At 45.7% G+C, this 20,904-nt stretch overlaps 1 protein-coding gene across 1 annotated transcript in view; it reads left to right on the top strand.

Annotated features, from left to right (window-relative positions):
* LOC124775138 (reversion-inducing cysteine-rich protein with Kazal motifs) overlaps window positions 1–20,904 on the top strand; it is a 371,470-nt gene that overhangs the window by 104,351 nt on the left and 246,215 nt on the right. The gene's annotated exons all lie outside the window — the stretch shown is intronic.

The raw sequence follows: 20,904 nt of genomic DNA, 5'->3' as shown, positions 1-20,904 counted from the left end.
GCGCTGTTAACATCCAACTGCCCGACACTAAAATAGCAAACAACAATGCAAACCAGCCACAGACTGCACACAGCACAGCCAGTGATTTTCATACGTGGCGTTACCAATAAAAAAAAACCTAAACAGCCTACTTACACTATCAATGAAAGTTATGCCAGCAGTGAATGAATGAATAGTTTGCTGTATATTCCCGGTCTTGGTGGGAGCTAGGACCTCCCGTTATATCAATCTATTTCTAACACTTCTCTAACCAACGAAATACGGTAGGTGAAGCAGAAACTGACTGAGGGTACTGAAGATAATGGTTGGCGTACCCCTTCCCCTCACGGTCTGTGGCTTCACATTTTAAAATAAATATCATAGCGTCACAAACGGTCATCTCACACCAATACAAGTAATCAAAATAGTGTAATAATATGTATTCGATGCCTCTGAATAGATATAGCCTATGCACTTTATTAATATGAAATACTGCAAGTATCAGACAAAAAAAGGAGCTTGTTTGTAACAGGTAGTCAGAAACGAGACATATTCTGACAAACACTGTGTAAAAGTACTTATATACGTATGTCAGAGAACATCATTCTCAGTAGCTCTGTTGAGTCGGCAATTATTTCTAAATAAACCTCCGCAATCCAGAAAGTATTTAGCACTTCTAGGACGAATACCTCTTATAGTCTAGAGAAGTTCGTTGTAGACAATATATCTTTTAGGATTTTCAGAACTGTATGAGTGAGGTTTGTGGAAGGGCCATAACTGCTGCGGTTTTTTTTTTTACTGGAGGTTAGGTCCTTAAAAAGCCATCTTCCTATCTTTTCAACAATGGGTACATTAAAACTACGTCGACATGCTTCTATTGAATACATTCATGATGTACTGCTGAAAACCACTCTCTCACGGTTTTGAAAAGTCGAAAAAACCGCAACAGTCAATTTGTAAAATAGATAACTTGTAGATGATTGAGTGGTTGGTGCTGACTTGGCTCTCAGTTTTTTGATAACATTCAGATAACATGATTAACAGAATTAATAGATAAATACTACTTTCAGGTTGGTTGTGAAAGAGCTGAGGGAAAAGCATTTCATCATATGCTTTCGTACGTGCGGAAATAACAGTAAAAATCCGGATACCTAATTATAACACTGCCGAAGCCAGAAATGTGTTTCAAGCTAGTTTAAATGTATCGTGCCTCTAGGGGTGGCAATTAACTAGCGCCTGGGTCTGTGAACATCAGTAGAGTGGGGTGCGGCGGGCGCGATGGTGTAAAGGTAAAGGACGCACATGGAAACCGAAAGGCCGCGAAATCGAATCCCGGTCAGCAAGTAATATTTTAGTGTGCCTTTCATCTAGCCTTGTGCTCTCAGAGATGTGAAGATTTGCCAACAAGGACGTGTTGTTTAGATTCTTCACTCTACGCTCCTCTCCGCAGTTAGGATTACTGTGGTTTGTGAGGGATAGGCAGGTCCTGAAATGGTAACCAATATAATTACTTGCACCAGGCCGCTCAAACACACGGAATTATTATGTTTGTGTAGCGTGTCCTTTGGTGTACGTGTAGAATATTTGGTGTAGATTTTCATGTTAGTTTAGGTATGGCGGGGAAATATTGACAGTGTGCTATAAAACGATATAAATTTTTCCAGGAAGTGTCAGAAACGGAAAAAGCTGCCTGTTGTCACGCTTAACACAGCCTTAATCATTAAAAAAAAAACAATGGCTAGAGAGTGCGGTGTGGGACAAAGTGGACAGACTGGCGACACCGCAAACTACACCCCGTCCCTTTCTGCAGAGAAGGTACCACACAACCACCTTATTACTTCGACACCACTATGTTGTTGTTGTGGTCTTCAGTCCTGAGACTGGTTTGATGCAGCTCTCCATGCTACTCTATCCTGTGCAAGCTTCTTCAGCTCCCAGTACTTACTGCAACCTACATCCATCTGCATCTGCTTAGTGTATTCATCTCTTGGTCTTCCTCTACGATTTTTACCCTCCACGCTGCCCTGCAATGCTAAATTTGTGATCCCTTGATGCCTCAGAACATGTCCTACCAACCGGTCCCTTCTAGTTGTCAAGTTGTGCCACAAACTCCTCGTCTCCCCAGTTCTATTCAATACCTCCTCATTAGTTATATGAACTACCCATCTAATCTTCAGCATTCTTCTGTAACATCACATTTCGAAAGCTTCTATTCTCTTCTTGTCCAAACTATTTATCGTCCACGTTTCACTTCCATACATGGCTACACTCCATACAAATACTTTCAGAAACGACTTCCTGACACTTAAATCTATACTCGATGTTAACTCTCTTCTCTTCTTGAGAAACGCTTTCCCTGCCATTGCCAGTCTACATTTTATATCCTCTCTACTTCGACCATCATCAGTTATTTTGCTCCCCAAATAGCAAAACTGCTTTATTACTTTAAGTGTCTGATTTCCTAATCTAATTCCCTCAGCATCGCCCGACTTAATTCGACTACATTCCACTATCCTCGTTTTGCTTTTGTTGATGTTCATCTTATATCCTCCTTTCGAGACACTACTCATTCCATTCAACTGCTCTTCCAAGTCCTTTGTTGTCTCTGACATAATTACAATGTCATCGGTGGACCTCAAAGTATTTATTTCTTCTCCTTGGATTTTGATACCCGCTCCGAATTTTTCATTTGTTTCCTTCATTGCTTGCTCAATATACAGATTGAATAACATCTGGGATAGGCTACAACCCTGTCTCACTGCCTTCCCAACCACTGCTTCCCTTTCGTACCCCTCGACTCTTGTAACTGCCATCTGGTTTCTGCACAAATTGTAAATAGCCTTCTCTCCCTGTGTTTTACCCATGCCACTTTCAGAATTTGAAAGAGAGTATTCCAATCAACATTGTCAAAAGCTTTCTCTAAGTCTACAAAAGCTAGAAACGTAGGTTTGTCTTTCCTTAATCTTTCTTCTAAGATAAGTCGTAAGGTCACTATTGCCTCACGTGTTCCAACATTTCTGCGGAATCCAAACTGATCTTCCCGTTACCGTAGATCAATGGACGCAATATGTTTAAGAACACGCGTCGTTGTCTTTAAAAATGCAGTATTTTCACAATTTCTAATTGCCACCACGGGTCAAAGATCTCAGGTGTTTAATTACAAAAGCAGCGCCTGTTGGAGGTTCCCCGCAGCTGGTGCTAATGGCACCGATACGGGTCACGGCACATGAGCCCGTCGGTTCGGCACGGAGGTTTTGCGGCAGCGGTGCGGCTGAGATACGATTAGCGAAGGCTGAAGCTCGTAAACGAGAGCCAGGTCGCAGTGGGACCGACGGCCCTCGTGTCTCCGCTAACGCCGCAATAAAACGAGAGCAGCGGGCAGCCAGTTAGAGATAAGGCGGGCGCTCGTGTCAGAGCTGGTGTTGGTGTTGGTGCTGTGGGAGGGGGGGGGGGGGGGGCAGGGGGCGCATCAAGTGCTGCGTTCCCACCGCCGGTATTAATGGAGCGTTTTTTACTGGAGATAGCGCGCGGTGCCGCGCCGGCTGGAATGCGACGCTGGAGGCGCGAGGCGAGGCGACAACTCCAGCAGCGGCCCGGCACGGCCCGTGGGTCGCAGCAGACTCACAGCCGCGGGTGCCACTCGCAAGGGAACCTCCCCATCGCACCCCCCTCAGATTTAGTTATAAGTTGTCACAGTGGATAGGCCTTGAAAAACTGAATACAGATCAATTGAGAAAACAGGAAGAAGTTGTGTGGAACTGTGAAAAAAATAAGCAAAATATACAAACTGAGTAGTTCATGGGAAGATATCCAATATCAAGGACATTAGGAACGCAGGAACGTTGTGGTCTCGTGGTAACGTGAGCAGCTGCGGAGCGAAAGGTCCTTGGTTCAAATCTCCCATCGAGTGAAAATTTTAATTTTTTATTTTCAGTTTATGTGACAAACTCTTATGTTTTCATCACGTTTTTGGGAGTGATTATCACATCCACAAGAAAACCTAAATCGGGCAGGGTAGAATAATCTTTGTACCCATTCGCCAAGTGTACGAGTTAGGTGGGTCGACAACATATTCCTGTCATGTGACGCACATGCCGTCACCAGTGTCGTATAGAATATATCAGACATGTTTTCTTGTGGAGGAATCGGTTGACCTATGACCTTGCGATTAAATGTTTTCGGTTCCCATTGGAGAGGCACGTCCTTTCGTCTACTAATCGCACGGTTTTGCGGTGCGGTCGCAAAACAAAGACACTAAACTTATTACAGTGAACAGAGATGTCAGTGAACGAACGGACAGATAATAACTATGCAAAAATAAAGAAAGTAAAATTTTCAGTAGAGGGAAGACTTGAACTAGGGACCTCTCGTTCTGCAGCTGCTCACGTTACCACTGGACCACGCCGCTCCTGCGGTAACATTGTCATGATGTTGTGTATGTGGTCCATGGACTACTCACTTTGTATATTTTGCTTATTTTTTCACAGTTCCACACAACTTCTTCATGTTTTCTCCATTGATCTGTGTTCAGTTTATCAAGGCCTATCCACTGTGCCAACTTATAACTAAATCTGAGGGGGGTGCGATGGGGAGGTTCCCTTGTCAGACATCACCGTGCCCACCTCAACCACAGGCAGAACGGTCGGTTTTGGCGTGATGGCTTTCTGTATCGTAGTGACGTAATCCCTGTACAGGGTGGTCCATTGATCGTGACCGGGCCAAATATCTCACGAAATAAGCGTCAAACGGAAAAACTACAAAAAAAGAAACTTGTGTAGCTTGAAGGGGGAAACCACATGGCGCCATGGTTGGGCCGCTAGATGGCGCTGCCATAGGTCAAACGGATATCAACAGCGGTTTTTTTTAAATAGGAACCCCCATTTTTTATTACATTATCGTGTAGTACGTAAAGAAATATGAATGTTTTAGTTGGGCCACTTTTTTCGCTTTGTGATAGATGGCACTGTAATAGTCACAAACATGGCTCACAATTTTAGACGAACAGTTGGTAACAGGTAGGTTTTTTAAAAATGGCTCTGAGCCCTATGGGACTTAACATCTGAGATCATCAGTCCCCTAGACCTTAGAACTACTTAAACCTAACTAACCTAAGGACATCACACACATCCATGCCCGAGGCAGGATTCGAACCTGCGACCGTAGCAGTCACGCGGTTCCGGACTGAAGCGCCTAGAACCGCTCGGCCACCGCGGCCGGCTAGCTTTGTTTTAATTAAAATTAAAATACCGAACGTAGCTACGTTTGAACATTTTATTTCGGTTGTTCCAATGTCATACATGTACCTTTCTGAGCTTATTATTTCTGAGAACGCATGCTGTTACAGCGTGATTACTCATAAATACGACATTAACGCAATAAATGCTCAAAATGATGTCCGTCAACCTCAATGCATTTGGCAATACGTGTAACGACATTTCTCTCAACAGCGAGTAGTTCGCCTTCCGTAATATTCGCACATGCATTGACAATGCGCTGACACATGTTGTCAGGCGTTGTCGGTAGATCACGATAGCAAATATCCTTCATCTTTCCCCACAGAAAGATATCCGGGGACCACAGATCCGGTGAACGTGCGGGCCATGGTATGGTGCTTCGACGACCAATCCACCTGTCATGAAATATGCTATTCAATGCCGTGCCGGACATCCATCATGTTGGAAGTACATCGCCATTCTGTCATATAGTGAAACATCTTGTAGTAACATCGGTAGAACATTACCTACGAAATCAGCATACATTGCACCATTCAGATTGCCATCGATAAAATGGGGGCCAATTATCCTTCCTCCCATAATGCCGCACCATACATTAACCCGCCAAGGTCGTTGATGTTCCACTTGTCGCAGCCATCGTGGATTTTCCGATGCTGAATAGTGCATATTATGCCGGTTGGGCATTTTGATCCTAATAGCCATACATCAACACGATATCGACCTTTTCTGCAATTAGTAAACGGTCCGTTTTAACACGAGTAATGTATCACGAAGCAAATACCGCCCGCACTGGCGGAATGTTACGTGATACCACGTACTTATACGTTTGTGACTATTACAGCACCGTCTATCACAAAGCGAAGAAAGTGGTCCAAGTAAGACATTCATATTTCTTCACGTACTACACGGATATGTAATAAAAAATGTGGGTTCCTATTAAAAAAAAAAAAAAAAAAACGCAGTTGATATCCGTTTGACCCATTGCAGCGCCATCTAGCGGACCAACCATAGCGCCATCTGGTTTCCCCCTTCGAGCTAGACGACTTTCGTTCTTTGTAGTTTTTTCGTTTGATACTTATTTCGTGAGATATTTGGCCCTGTCACTATCAATGGATCACCCTGTATACAGGGCGTTCCGAAACCATTAGCTCAAATTAGTACAAGAAATAGAGAACATCGTGTCTGATGCGAGGGACGATTTACACAGACGATTGTTTAGCATATCAATTACAGCAGTAGCACTTACAGTAACTGCTCGAATGAGCGCACACTGCCTGCACGCATGCCGTAAATCGTCGGACCATTGGTGACGTGTCCGTTTGAAGATTCCTTTCATATCGGCAGTGATATCGGCAGCGACAGAAATTTTAGCACTAGGTCTTCTTCTATTTGCACAACGGTTTCATACATAAGCTGCTAGATATGCCCCGTGAGGGAGAGATTCACACACGTGAGGTCAGGTAATGTGGCTGGCCAGTCCACAACGTCAACTCGGCCAATCCATCGAATCCCGAAGGTGATTCTCAGCAACACTGAAGTGGACTGGCGCCCTACCGCGCTGGAAGTACATCCTTTGTCTAACATTCAGAGGTACATCCTCTATCTGTTCTGGCAACACATGATCCACGAAGACGCGATATCTCCGTGCGTTGAGGCGGAATGAAAGAATGTGTGGTCTAACCAACCTATCACGGGGAGTATAGGCCTAACCATTAACAATGAATCGCTGTTGATGATCACGAGGTCGAGTGCCTCTAGGATTTGTGCGGGCGAACAGGCGAATTGTGGATACCGAAGCAGCCTTCGTAAGTAAACAAAGCTTCGGCCGTAAATAAGGGTTGTAGGTCAGTCTGTTGTAAAAATGATTGTGTGAACTGCATACACTGGGGAAAATCTTCAGGTGCTACTACTGCCACGCGCTGAAAATGGGAAGGATTAAGTTTCTCGTAAGGTAACACATTCCACAAGGACGTGTGCAATACGTCGTGAGCTTGTAGATGAAGTGTCTTCAACATGTCGCAGAATCTCGTCTTCTGTTTCGGGAATTCGCTCTCTTCGATTCCGGAGGAAAGAGCCCGTTTCACCTATCAGGCAATGCAGACGTCCCAGTGTTTCGTGTTGTGGAACCCGTCTGTTGGGAAAGCGCTGTCGATACTCTCTCAATGCAGTTCGTCCATTTCCATTCACAGAGTCGTGTACCATATGCATATCAGCCATTACTGCTTACGTAAGCTGCTCCATGTTGACTATTGTTGCCACAAGGCGGTAATGATTCCGACTGGATCAGGGTGTTTACAACATTTTAAGTCTGCCTTTAATCTAGTCTTCAGTTCTCAGTGATGTGAAGATATGGCAGCAACGCCATGTTGTTCAGATTCTACAGTGAACTCTAGGTCACCTTTCCCCAATAGGATTGATGGGGTGTTTTGCGAATCGGCAAGTCACCGTAACGGCATCCAACAGAAAGACTTGTACCAGGATGTAGAACCAAACGCAGTTATTGTACACTCCTGGAAATTGAAATAAGAACACCGTGAATTCATTGTCCCAGGAAGGGGAAACTTTATTGACACATTCCTGGGGTCAGATACATCACATGATCACACTGACAGAACCACAGGCACATAGACACAGGCAACAGAGCATGCACAATGTCGGCACTAGTACAGTGTATATCCACCTTTCGCAGCAATGCAGGCTGCTATTCTCCCATGGAGACGATCGTAGAGATGCTGGATGTAGTCCTGTGGAACGGCTTGCCATGCCATTTCCACCTAGCGCCTCAGTTGTACCAGCGTTCGTGCTGGACGTGCAGACCGCGTGAGACGACGCTTCATCCAGTCCCAAACATGCTCAATGGGGGACAGATCCGGAGATCTTGCTGGCCAGGGTAGTTGACTTACACCTTCTAGAGCACGTTGGGTGGCACGGGATACATGCGAACGTGCATTGTCCTGTTGGAACAGCAAGTTCCCTTGCCGGTCTAGGAATGGTAGAACGATGGGTTCGATGACGGTTTGGATGTACCGTGCACTATTCAGTGTCCCCTCGACGATCACCAGTGGTGTACGGCCAGTGTAGGAGATCGCTCCCCACACCATGATGCCGGGTGTTGGCCCTGTGTGTCTCGGTCGTATGCAGTCCTGATTGTGGCGCTCACCTGCACGGCGCCAAACACGCATACGACCATCATTGGCACCAAGGCAGAAGCGACTCTCATCGCTGAAGACGACACGTCTCCATTCGTGCCGTGCGTGTGATCATTGCTTGTACAGCCCTCTCGCAGTGTCCAGAGCAAGTATGGTGGGTCTGACGCACCGGTGTCAATGTGTTCTTTTTTCCATTTCCAGGAGTGTATTTATGTGACCTGTGGATTTGAGTGCGCGTGGAATATTTAATGTAGATTAAACTTCCTGGCAGATAAAAACTGTGTGTTGGACCGAGATTCGAACTCGGAACCTTTGCCTTTCGCGGGTAAGTGCTCTGCCAACTGAGCTACCCAAGCAGAACTCACGCCCCGTCCTCACAGCTGTACTTCTGCCAGTATCTCGTCTTCTACCTTCCAAATTTTACAGAAGCTCTCCTGCGAACAATGCAGGACTAGCACTCCTCACAGAAAGGATATTGCGGAGACATGGCTTAGCCACAGCCTTGGGGATTTATCCAGAATCTCTGTCCGGCACACAGTTTTAATTTGCGAGGAAGTTTCATATCAGCGCACACTCCGCTGCAGAGTGAAAATCACATTCTGGACACATCCCCAAGGCTGTGGCTAAGCCATGTCTCCGCAATATCCTTTCTTTCAGGAGTGATAGTCCTGCATGGTTCGCTGGAGAGCTTCTGTAAAGTTTGGAAGGTAGGAGAGGAGATATTGACAGAAGTAAAGCTGTGAGTCGTGCTTGGGTAGCTCAGTTGGCAGAGCACTTGCCCTCGAAAGGCAAAGGCCCCGAGTTCGAATCTCATGCCGGCACACAGTTTTAATCTGCCAGGAAGTTTCATATCAGCGCACACTCCGCTGCGGAGTGAAAATCTCATTCTGGATTTAGTGTAGATGTTCATATTGCTTCAGGTATGGCGACGCTATGTAGCCAATGTAGTGTGTTGCGTTAAAAAGAAATGAAGAAAAGATGTAATTTTTTTCAGGAGAGACAGAAACAGAGGCACACTGTTGCTCTTAACACAGCCTTGAAAATTACCAACGGCTAGAAGGTGTGCTCTGGGACAAAGTGAGCAGAATGGCGAAACCGTCCCTCTCTCCACAAAACACATCAGACAACCGCCTCCTCTAACAACGTAAAAATATATGGGCGTAATAGAAGTAACACTGAGGGACAGAAGTTATAATATATCTCCTAATATCGTGTCGGACATCCTTTTTCGCGTTGTAGCGCAACAACTCGAGGTGTCATTGATTCAAAGTCATTGAAAGTCACCTGCATAAATATTGAACCATGCTGCCTCTGTAGCCGACGATAATGAGAAAATGTTACTGGAGCACGAAATGAGCGCTAGATTACGTCGCATAAATGTTTTATGGGATTCACGTCTGGCCATCAGGATGGCCAAATCATTTGCTCTAACTGTCCAGAATAATCTTCAAACCAATTGCGAACAGCTGTGGTCCGATGACATGGCATACGGTCATCCATAAAAATTCCACACTGGTCTGGTTCCTTACATTCTCTATAGTTGGTGTACGTTGCACACTGGAGCAAAAGAAAATTGCAACACAAAAAAAATTCAAATGTTTGTGAAATCTTATGGGACTTAACTGCTTAGGTCATCAGTCCCTTAACTTAGACACTACTTAACCTAAATTATTCTAAGGACAAACACACACACCCATGCCCGAGGGAGGACTCGAACCTCTGCCAGGACCAGCCGCACAGACCATGACTGCAGTGCCCCAGACCGCTCGGCTAATCCCGCGAGGCTGCAACACCAAAAAGAAATTTTGAAATATAAACGAAAGGTGGTAGGAGTGAAAGACGGCGTCTATTCCAGTTGCTCGCCAGTCGCTTAAAGTGTCGCTGTTAGCGCCATTTTAACGGAGCAAATCAGGTTTGCTTTAAATACACGCTGTAACAGTCGCGAGCGCTAGTTGCCTTTCACAGTGGACGTGGTGATTTGACGTAATGAATGCTTTTGAGCCGACAAGGACGTCAAAACTCAAAAATTCACAGAATTTGTACGAGGACGTGTAATAGAGCTACGGGAAGCCGGATGTTCCTTCTGCAATAATGTAGAAAGACTTGGCAGGAATTTAGCCACTGTACGTGATTGCTGGCAGCAATGTATGGTGGTAAGAAGTCCGGGTTTCGGACGGCCACGCAGCCCTACTGTGGGGGAATATCATTGCGTTCGGCGTATGGGTCTAGCGCATCGTACTGTATCTGCAGCAGCTGGCACCACAATTGGACAAAGAGCTGTTACAAATCGGTTACATTAAGGACAGCTCCGACCCAGATGCCCTGTAGCGTGCACTTCAAATACCCGAAAACATCGCCATTTGTAACTTCAAGCGACAGCTCATTGGAGGGCAGGGTGAAGGTCTGTCGTGTTTCCTGATGAAAGCAGCTTCTACAGGGTGTTTCAAAAATGACCGGTATATTTGAAACGGCAATAAAAACTAAACGAGCAGCGATAGAAATACACCGTTCGTTGCAATATGCTTGGGACAACAGTACATTTTCAGGCAGACAAACTTTCGAAATTACAGTAGTTACAATTTTCAACAACAGATGGCGCTGCTGTCTGGGAAACTCTATAGTACGATATTTTCCACATATCCACCATGCGTAGCAATAATATGGCGTAGTCTCTGAATGAAATTACCCGAAACCTTTGACAACGTGTCTGGCGGAATGGCTTCACATGCAGATGAGATGTACTGCTTCAGCTGTTCAATTGTTTCTGGATTCTGGCGGTACACCTGGTCTTTCAAGTGTCCCCACAGAAAGAAGTCACAGGGGTTCATGTCTGGCGAATAGGGAGTCCAATCCACGCCGCCTCCTGTATGTTTCGGATAGCCCAAAGCAATCACACAATCATCGAAATATTCATTCAGGAAATTAAAGACGTCGGCCGTGCGATGTGGCCGGGCACCATCTTGCATAAACCACGAGGTGTTCGCAGTGTTGTCTAAGGCAGTTTGTACCGCCACAAATTCACGAAGAATGTCCAGATAGCGTGATGCAGTAATCGTTTCGGATCTGAAAAATGGGCCAATGATTCCTTTGGAAGAAATGGCGGCCCAGACCAGTACTTTTTGAGGATGCAGGGACGATGGGACTGCAATATGGGGCTTTTCGGTTCCCCATATGCGCCAGTTCTGTTTATTGACGAAGCCGTCCAGGTAAAAATAAGCTTCGTCAGTAAACCAAATGCTGCCCACATGCATATCGCCGTCATCAATCCTGTGCACTATATCGTTAGCGAATGTCTCTCGTGCAGCAATGGTAGCGGCGCTGAGGGGTTGCCGCGTTTGAATTTTGTACGGATAGAGGTGTAAACTCTGGCGCATGAGACGATACGTGGACGTTGGCGTCATTTGGACCGCAGCTGCAACACGGCGAACGGAAACCCGAGGCCGCTGTCGGATCACCTGCTGCACTAGCTGCGCGTTGCCCTCTGTGGTTGCCGTACGCGGTCGCCCTACCTTTCCAGCACGTTCATCCGTCACGTTCCCAGTCCGTTGAAATTTTTCAAACAGATCCTTTATTGTATCGCTTTTCGGTCCTTTGGTTACATTAAACCTCCGTTGAAAACTTCGTCTTGTTGCAACAACACTGTGTTCTAGGCGGTGGAATTCCAACACCAGAAAAATCCTCTGTTCTAAGGAATAAACCATGTTGTCTACAGCACACTTGCTCATTGTGAACAGCACACGCTTACAGCAGAAAGACGACGTACAGAATGGCGCACCCACAGACTGCGTTGTCTTCTATATCTTTCACATCACTTGCAGCGTCATCTGTTGTTGAAAATTGTAACTACTGTAATTTCGAAAGTTTGTCCGCCTGAAAATGTACTGTTGTCCCAAGCATATTGCAACAAACGGTGTATTTCTATCGCTGCTCGTTTAGTTTTTATTGCCGTTTCAAATATACCGGTCATTTTTGAAACACCCTGTACCTCAGCGCCAGTGAAGGCCATGTGTTGATTAGGAGGAGGCCAGTTGAGGGCCTGTAACAACCTATCAGCGTGCTATGCACACTGCACCAACACCTGTAACGCTGCCATTCATGAACATCGTTCCAATGGCTCTTTTCCAACTGGATAACGCTCGCCCAAATACCGCTGTTGTAACCCAACACGCTCTACAGAGAGTCAACATGTTGCCTTGGCCTGCCCCATTCGACCACATGTGGGGCATCATCAAACGACAATTATAGCGGCATCCATAAACAGCATCAACCGTCCCTGTACTGACTGACCAACTCCAAAAGGTATGGTTCAAATAGCTCTGAGCACTATGGGACTTAACATCTGTGATCATCAGTCCCCTAGAACTTAGAACTACTTAAACCTAACTAACCTAAGGACATCACACACATCCATGCCCGAGGCGGGATTCGAACCTCCGACCGTAGCAGTCGAGCGGTTCCGGACTGAGCGCCTAGAACCGCTAGACCACCGAGGCCGGCTCAAAAGGTATGAAATTCCGTCCCAAAAACTGACCTCCGGTACCTGTACAACACAATGGATGCATGTTTGTGTGCTTGCATGCAACATTCTGGCAGTTACACCGGTTAATAATGTACAAGTGTTTCACATTTCCATTGGCTTATCTCGCGCTTACATTAACCTGTGATCTTGCAACGTTAACCACTTAAATATGTTACCTAAACAAAGGCATTCCTGGAATTTCATAACTCTACATTTATTGTTTTTTGGTGTTGCAATTTCTTTTTTCTGTCAACTGGAAGCGGCTGGTTGAAACACCGATATGCCTTTCCTTTTTCGTTACATTTGTAACACTAAACTTACTTTGGCTCACTTGTGCTAGCGTACAGTGCAGATACCGAGGGTAAAGTAATTCGTCCACTTGGAAATTGGAAATTTGTGATAAGGTCTTATGGGACCAAACTGCTCAGGTCATCGGTACCTAAGCTTACGCACTACGTAATCTAACTTAAACTAACTCACGCTAAGGACAACACACACACACCCATGACCGAAGGAGGACTCGAACCTCCGACGGGTGGAGCCGCGCGGACCGCGACAAGACGCTGCCCCGCGCGTTTCGTCCACTTGCTGGAGTCCTCAGTAAACAAATCTAACTGACGACTCCAACAAGTGGACAAGTTACGTTACCCCGGGTACCTGTCCTCTATGCTGTAGTTCAATTCTTTTATCTTGGCGGTTCGCGCATGCCCGCCCAGACGCGGGAGATTGCTGTGTTGCCAGTTGTACGCGCCAAGAGAAGCAGCGCCATAGTATAGTTCGCAAACTTACGTTTAGGGGGGAGCGCGCAATTTATGAAGTAAAGCCACCACGGCCGCTTTACCCTTTCGCTGCTACAGAGAATTGCTCCCCGCATTCCGCGATGTGCGGGATTTTGTCATCATTGCACTGCTCGCCTGTGCAGACAAATGGTGTTTCGACTGCTTTGACATACTTTATCATTCGATTTCATAAAAATGATTTGGCCCAAAAATTTGATTTTTACGCATCTTCTTGACTGGTACCCTCCCCCCATAAATGACAATTTTGTTTCGATGTTCAACGCAGTTATTGTGCAGCATTAGATGTAGTAAACCATTCCACGAAATTTTGAAGAGTTTGCAGAGGTAAAAGTTCATAGCGTATACTTTCCATATGGTCGATTTTAGTTGACACTAGAAATTTCAAAAAATTACATTCAAACGAATAAAATTCATGAAGTAAGACACTTCGATATTGTTTTTAAATAAAGAATATTAAGCACTGAGCAAGGATTGAACTCAGAACCTTTCACTTAGCAGCAATATACTTTAATCATTACGCTAACGCAGCTCGTCATTCCATCCTTCTCCCGGAGGACTTTAAGATACCACGCAAAATACCGGCAAACGCTGTTGGTATGACTATCAATTACTCACGTTTCGTCAAAGTACAATAGGAAATAAACAATTACCGCTGTTCTTTATTGCGAAAAAGCGGTTAGTGAGAATGATACAAACACCTTTCCTTGCTATCGCCTGAATTAGGAGACTTATTGCTTGTTTGGTTTAATTAATTAATAGAATATGAAGCAATTGGTATAAAGAATGCTTTTTCCAAACTTGCTATAAAAGAAAGTCTGCTATCAAGACATTGCTTTTGTTCAATTACTTTATTTATGACTGGACATTTCTAAAACTGAAGTCTGTGCTCTGCACTGCAGTCGAGCTCTGGCAACATCGTTCTCTGTTTATTGGCTGACTGTGTTTTGTGACGTCAGATGCGCAGAACGAACCTAAATTCGACCGCCGTCATAAATGACGCGCACTTAAGTATACGAGAGTCAAAGTAAATTTCGTGGCCGGCCGGAGTGGCCGTGCGGTTCTAGACGCTACAGTCTGGAGCCGAGAGACCGCTACGCTCGCAGGTTCGAATCCTGCCTCGGGAATGGATGTGTGTGATGTCCTTAGGTTAGTTAGGTTTAATTAGATCTAAGTTCTAGGCGACTGATGACCTCAGAAGATAAGTCGCATAGTGCTCAGGGCCATTTGAACCATTTTTTAAATTTCGCGTTACGATTTTAATAACGTCATGTTCACGTGGATGGTGCACTCTGAAGAAAAAAAAAAAGGTAGCTGTCCCTAGCTTCGTAACGAAGAATGTAGCAAGAAAGAGAACCACAATGGTAAATGTCCCCTTGGTAGCTTAACAACGTTTGCTTCATACACTGCCGGCCAGAGTGGCCGTGCGGTTCTAGGCGCTACAGTCTGGAGCCGAGCGACCGCTACGGTCGCAGGTTCGAATCCTGCCTCAGGCATGGATGTGTGCGATGTCCTTGGGTTAGTTAAGTTCAATTAGTTCTAAGTTCTAGGCGACTGATGACCTCAGAAGTTAAGTCGCGTAGTGCTCAGAGCCATTTGAAACATTCTTCATACACTTTTTTTTTTTTTGCTTCTGGAGAAAAAATTATTTGTTTTGATCATGATACACGGGCACACTGTATATCCCTGACAACGGTTTCTGACAACTTTTTATAGAGGTCATTTAAAAAATGACAAATATTGGTAACAGAGTAAGGGCAATCTTATTTTCTTCTTTTTTTCGCCTCTGAAGTGCTGGAGATACGTTACCATTAACAAGATGAGACGGAGGACAATATAAAACCTCTTAGACTTGCGGCTGGTCGGCTACTGAAGCTTCCGCCCACGCGGCTGGCTCGTGTTTCTCCTCCGCTGGTGGCGCCAGTGAGCTGGAGGCAAGACGCTGGGTGTGCGCTTGCGGACGGATGCGGCTCGCTGGGACGACTCACTGGAGAAAAACGCGTGACGTCACCCGCGGGGCGCAGCTGCCATTCAAGTCGAGTCGAGACATACCCGATACCGAGCCCCCGGACCTATCTAGTACACAATTAAAACTGACTGAGAACACGAGAGTACGGGAAGATAATTTGAACAAAGACGATTGTAAAAAAAAAAAAAAAAAAAAAAAAAAGACTTAACGGACGAAGCTACCTCTAACACACGCTGTTTCACAGAGGAAGACTGCACTGTAGTTCCTTCTCTAGATTGTCGCAAAGATGGCAAAATGGTAGATATGGAAATAGATAGAGAAACAATTAAAATCGCTCAAAAGAGGAAAGGCCGCTGGACCTGATGGGATACGAGTTCGATTTTACACAGAGTACGCGAAGGAACTTGCCCCCCTTCTTGCAGCGGTGTACCGTAGGTGTCTAGAAGAGCGTAGCGTTCCGAAGGATTGGAAAAGGGCACAGGTCATCCCCGTTTTCAAGAAAGGACGTCGAACAGATGTGCAGAACTATAGACCTATATCTCTAACGTCGATAAGATGTAGAATTTTGGAACGCGTATTATGTTCGAGTATAATGACTTTTCTGGAGACTAGAAATCTACTCTGTAGGAATCAGCATGGGTTTCGAAAAAGACGATCCTGTGAAACCCAGCTCGCGCTATTCGTCCACGAGACGAGACTCAGAGGGCTATAGACACGGGTTCCCAGGTAGATGCCGTGTTTCTTCACTTCCGCAAAGCGTTCGATACAGTTCCCCACAGTCGTTTAATGAACAAAGTAAGAGCATATGGACTATCAGACCAATTGTGTGATTGGATTGAAAAGTTCCTAGATAACAGAACGCAGCATGTCATTCTCAATGGAGAGAAGTCTTCCGAAGTAGGAGTGATTTCAGGTGTGCCGCAGGAGAGCGTCGTAGAACTGTTGCTATTCACAATAGACATAAATTATCATGTGGATAACATCGGAAGTTCACTGAGGCTTTTTGCGGATGATGCTGTGGTGTATCGAGACGTTGTAACAATGGAAAATCGTACTGAAATGCAGGAGGATCTGCAGCAAATTGACGCATGGTGCAGGGAATGGCAATTGAATCTAAATGTAGTCAAGTGTAATATACTGCGAATACATAGAAAGAAAGATCCATTATCATATAGCTACTACATAGCAGGTCAGCATCTGGAAGCAGTTAATTCCCTAAATTATCTGGGAGTAGGCATTAGGAGTGATTTAAAATGGAATGATCATATAAAGTTGATTGTCGGTTGATAGAGGAGATAGAGAAGATCCAACGGAGAGCAGCGCGCTTCGTTACAGGATCATTTAGTAATTGCGAAAGCGTTACGGAGATGATAGATAAACTCCAGTGGAAGACTGCAGGAGAGACGCTCAGTAGCTCGGTACGGGCTTTTGTTGAAGTTTCGAGAACATACCTTCACCGAGAAGTCAAGCAGTATATTGCTCCCTCCTACGTATATCTCGCGAAGAGACCATGAGGATAACATCAGAGAGATTAGAGCCCACACAGAGGCATACCGACATCCTTCTTTCCACGAACAATACGACACTGGAATAGAAGGGAGAACCGATAGAGGTACTCGAATTACCCTCCGCCACACACCGTCAGGTGGCTTGCGGAGTACGGATGTAGATGTAGATGTAGATAGTTGAAACTCCAGTCTGGAAACCACAACCAGAGGAGTGACAGGTGTATGGTACAGAGATACACGCAACAGACCAGAAAATCGCCTGACGCTGCTCTGTTTCATTGAGTCCATCGTTTTAATTGCTGACTCAGCATTTCTTTTCTCTTCTCCATTAGTACATTGTCATGTATTAATTCAGCGCATGTACAGACGTGTGGTATGGCAACAACGATGGGGAAATAACGTGCAAAAGTGGAAAAGTATGTTCGGAGGTTCTTACACCCAAAACGACAAATTTCAGACTCAGATCGATGCCAAGCGTTGTAAATGGCTCTGAGCACATTGGGGCTTAACATCTGAGATCATCAGCCCCTAGAACACAGAACCACTTAAACCTAACTAACCTAAGGATATCACACACATCCAGGCCCGAGGCAGGATTCGAACCTGCAATCTTAGTGATCACGCGGTTCCAGGCTGAAGCGCCTAGAACCGCTCGGCCACATCGGCCGGCACCAAGCGTTGTATGTCGATAGAGCATCAACTACAACACCGATTTAGTTCAGCTATGCGCTGTCGTCCAATTGAACTTGAGAAAAGGGTAGTTAAAAGTAACACCTTAACTAAAGAACACAGGAAAAGCGTATCTGTGATTGACACTTTTGTAGATCTCGCTTGGGTGAGTTTGTAGAGCGTGACATAGTCGTACCAAAGATTCCGCGTTCAAATACCACTGATGACAATTATTAAAGCGTTGTATTAAATGTATTATTATTATTACTGTTATTATTACTACTACTATTACGTGTGATGCAATTGTTTCTTTACTTTTCTGTTCTACTTGTATATTCTGTGACACTGCAAATGTACTTCATTGGTTTACTACTTTCAGATAAACGAAGCGAAGTGAGACTGCCAGGGAAGTGTTGCTGTAAACTCCAAACAACCCTTTTACTTGCCATAAACGTGTTGTACCATATAATACTTTCACCCTTAATTCAGTAAAAAGAATTTATAATAGAGGCTTGAATCAAGGAACCTTGGTACGACGATGTAACGCTTACTATCTTCCCCACAGAACAAATACACATTAGTTTCTCACAGTTAAGCTTTTCAAGTGCTCCGTAGTTCGGTGTTACTTTTAATTAATGTTTACGGCTGTTCAGCTGGGCAGCAGCACATAAACTCCTCTCCGTCCGAACAGGGCACGAAGGCCCAACGGTACCGACCGGCCGCCGTGTCATCCTCAGCCCACAGGCGGCAATGGATGCACATATCGAGGAGCATGTGGTCAGCACACTGGTCTCCCCGCTGTATGTCAGTTTACGAGACCGGAACCGCTACTTCTCAGTCAAGTAGCTCCTCAGTTTGCCTCACAAGGGCTGAGTGCACCCCGCTTGCCAATACACTCGGCAGACCGGAAGGTCACCCCTCCAAGTGCTAGCCCAGTACGACAGTGCTTAACTTCGGTGATCTGACGGTAACCGGTGTTACCAATGCGGCAGCGCCATGGCTCAGTAAGACATACACTCCTGGAAATGGAAAAAAGAACACATTGACACCGGTGTGTCAGACCCACCATACTTGCTCCGGACACTGCGAGAGGGCTGTACAAGCAATGATCACACGCACGGCACAGCGGACACACCAGGAACCGCGGTGTTGGCCGTCGAATGGCGCTAGCTGCGCAGCATTTGTGCACCGCCACCGTCAGTGTCAGCCAGTTTGCCGTGGCATACGGAGCTCCATCGCAGTCTTTAACACTGGTAGCATGCCGCGACAGCGTGGACGTGAACCGTATGTGCAGTTGACGGACTTTGAGCGAGGGCGTATAGTGGGCATGCGGGAGGCCGGGTGGACGTACCGCCGAATTGCTCAACACGTGGGGCGTGAGGTCTCCACAGTACATCGATGTTGTCGCCAGTGGTCGGCGGAAGGTGCACGTGCCCGTCGACCTGGGACCGGACCGTAGCGACGCACGGATGCACGCGAAGACCGTAGGATCCTACGCAGTGCCGTAGGGGACCGCACCGCCACTTCCCAGCAAATTAGGGACACTGTTGCTCCTGGGGTATCGGCGAGGACCATTCGCAACCGTCTCCATGAAGCTGGGCTACGGTCCCGCACACCGTTAGGCCGTCTTCCGCTCACGCCCCAACATCGTGCAGCCCGCCTCCAGTGGTGTCGCGACAGGCGTGAATGGAGGGACGAATGGAGACGTGTCGTCTTCAGCGATGAGAGTCGCTTCTGCCTTGGTGCCAATGATGGTCGTAAGCGTGTTTGGCGCCGTGCAGGTGAGCGCCACAATCAGGACTGCATACGACCGAGGCACACAGGGCCAACACCCGGCGTCATGGTGTGGGGAGCGATCTCCTACACTGGCCGTACACCACTGGTGATCGTCGAGGGGACACTGAATAGTGCACGGTACATCCAAACCGTCATCGAACCCATCGTTCTACCATTCCTAGACCGGCAAGGGAACTTGCTGTTCCAACAGGACAATGCACGTCCGCATGTATCCCGTGCCACCCAACGTGCTCTAGAAGGTGTAAGTCAACTACCCTGGCCAGCAAGATCTCCGGATCTGTCCCCCATTGAGCATGTTTGGGACTGGATGAAGCGTCGTCTCACGCGGTCTGCACGTCCAGCACGAACGCTGGTCCAACTGAGGCGCCAGGTGGAAATGGCATGGCAAGCCGTTCCACAGGACTACATCCAGCATCTCTACTATCGTCTCCATGGGAGAATAGCAGCCTGCATTGCTGCGAAAGGTGGATATACACTGTACTAGTGCCGACATTGTGCATGCTCTGTTGCCTGTGTCTATGTGCCTGTGGTTCTGTCAGTGTGATCATGTGATGCATCTGACCCCAGGAATGTGTCAATAAAGTTTCCCCTTCCTGGGACAATGAATTCACGGTGTTCTTATTTCAATTTCCAGGAGTGTAGTACGAATTAGATCGGAGTTTTGGTGGGTACTCTATCGACAAACAGCGTTTGGTACTGATCTGAGTGTTTGACATCTGGAGGTTAGGGTGTTAGTAAGAAGATTACAAGACCATGCTTGTTAAAGCTAGATTACTAAACGCTCGTAAAATTTACGATTGCAGTAGGGTATAAAATAGGACAATTTACGCTTAATTTGGTATGTAACATTCCATTAGAGACATAATAATAGTATTTAAATAATGCATAACCTATTAATTATGACTTCGTTTGAATAAATATGGAGCATTTCGATTTACAATAGTAACAATGTATGATTTTTCCTCGTTTTAGCGTACTATAGTTAACCAAGTATTCCATTAGCACGCCGACATTCAATAAATCAGATAAATAAATTGTTACGTTTATGATAGTATCTATTGTGTAACTGGATTTTACTCTAGATGTATACATCATTATGTGTTCGGTTATTTCCAAAAGCATGCTGAATGACCTGAAATTACACTGAAACCATAGGTTACAATAATCATTTGTTCTATATCATCTACTGAATATGTCTACCAACACTTTTTGGTTTGAAAGAGTTTGTTACCCTCCCTAATTTCTAAGAAAGTTTACATTTTGATCGTGGATTGTGGGGAAAC

The sequence above is a fragment of the Schistocerca piceifrons genome, chromosome 2 (assembly GCF_021461385.2).
Source record: "Schistocerca piceifrons isolate TAMUIC-IGC-003096 chromosome 2, iqSchPice1.1, whole genome shotgun sequence".
Classification (NCBI taxonomy): Eukaryota; Metazoa; Arthropoda; class Insecta; order Orthoptera; family Acrididae; genus Schistocerca; species Schistocerca piceifrons.
This window is presented reverse-complemented; position numbering and strand designations above follow the sequence as displayed.